At 42.5% G+C, this 1402-nt stretch overlaps 1 pseudogene; it reads left to right on the forward strand.

Annotated features, from left to right (window-relative positions):
• Window positions 1-1402, forward strand: part of LOC116090953 — a 3720-nt pseudogene extending 2318 nt beyond the window's left edge.

The raw sequence follows: 1402 nt of genomic DNA on the forward strand, positions 1-1402 counted from the left end.
GCAATCAGGTGTCCCCTTGGCTCACCTAATTAACATGCCCAATCAAAATTAAACTCCTCATCCTAACATGGGTTTCCCCTTGTACCTTTATAAATTGTCATTTTTTTATGTGCCACATCTGTCTCCAACACCTCTCTATCCTTTGTCCCCCAGGACAAATGTCCCTCCTCTTTCTCCCTTGTTTCCTTTCCCTTCTTTTTTTTTTTAAGATTTATTTATTTATTTAATGTATATGAGCATACACTGTAGCTGTACAGATAGTTGTGAGCCTTCATCTGGTTGTTGGGAATTGGCTTTTTAGGACCTCTGCTCGTTCCAGTAGACCCCCCTGCTTGCTCTGGTTGACCTTGCTAGCTCCCGTCCAAAGATTTATTTATTATTATAAATAAGTACACTGTAGCTGTCTTCAGATACACCAGAAGAGGGTGTCAGATGTCATTGGGGGTGGTTGTGAGCCACCATGTGGTTGCTGGGATTTGAACTCTTGAGCAGTTGGTGCTCTTACCTGCTGAGCCATCTCTCCAGCCCTCCCTTTCCCTTCTCCTTCATCCTCTACCTCCTGTCTTTCTCTCTTACTCCTCGTCCATTGTCTCTCTGCAGCAAATACATCTCCTTTGTGCTGAGAACTTGGTCTTTGGGTCCTGAGACAATATTTTTCCTAAGACCCCCTCATGTCAACTCTGGCTTGCATATGCACTTGCACATAGGTGAACACACACACACACACACACACACAGAAAGAGTGAGCTTGGAAGATAAATGCCATGTGTACACATACATAAAATATAAATCTACAGGCTGGAGAAATGGCTCAGCAGTTAAGAGCACTGACTACTCTCTGGTAGATCCTGAGTTCAATTCCCAGCAACTGCATGGTAACCACAACCATCACGGGATCTGAAGCCCTCTTCTGGTGTGTCTGAAGAGAGGGACAGTGTGAATAAATAAATAAATAAATAAATCTTTAAAATAAATTAAATGTACATTCTGTATATGAGAGATAATATGTGATGTCTAGCTTATTTTATTTAGAATAGTGACCTTTAGTTCCTGCAAATGACGTGATTTCATTCTTCTTCATGGTTGGAAATAACTCAGCTCCACTATGTATGGACCACATTATTTTTCTTCATTCATCTGTCAACAGGCATCTAGGCTAGCTCTGTATCTCAACTGTTCCAAGAGCGCCACAGGAAACATACTACTCTGTGGTGCCCCGCGGTGGGAGCACACGCTATTTTTTTTAAACCAATGTGTTTTATTAGGCTTAATAACAGAAGTCTAGGTGAGGGGTGATTCAGATGAGCAAGCATGGCTCACAAGCAGCCATTCCACCAAAAAGCTCCTCCCCCATGGACTCATGGACTCTCTTTGTACAACTTGCAGGCAGATCAACACGTGA

Source organism: Mastomys coucha, chromosome X (assembly GCF_008632895.1).
Source record: "Mastomys coucha isolate ucsf_1 chromosome X, UCSF_Mcou_1, whole genome shotgun sequence".
NCBI lineage: Eukaryota > Metazoa > Chordata > Mammalia > Rodentia > Muridae > Mastomys > Mastomys coucha.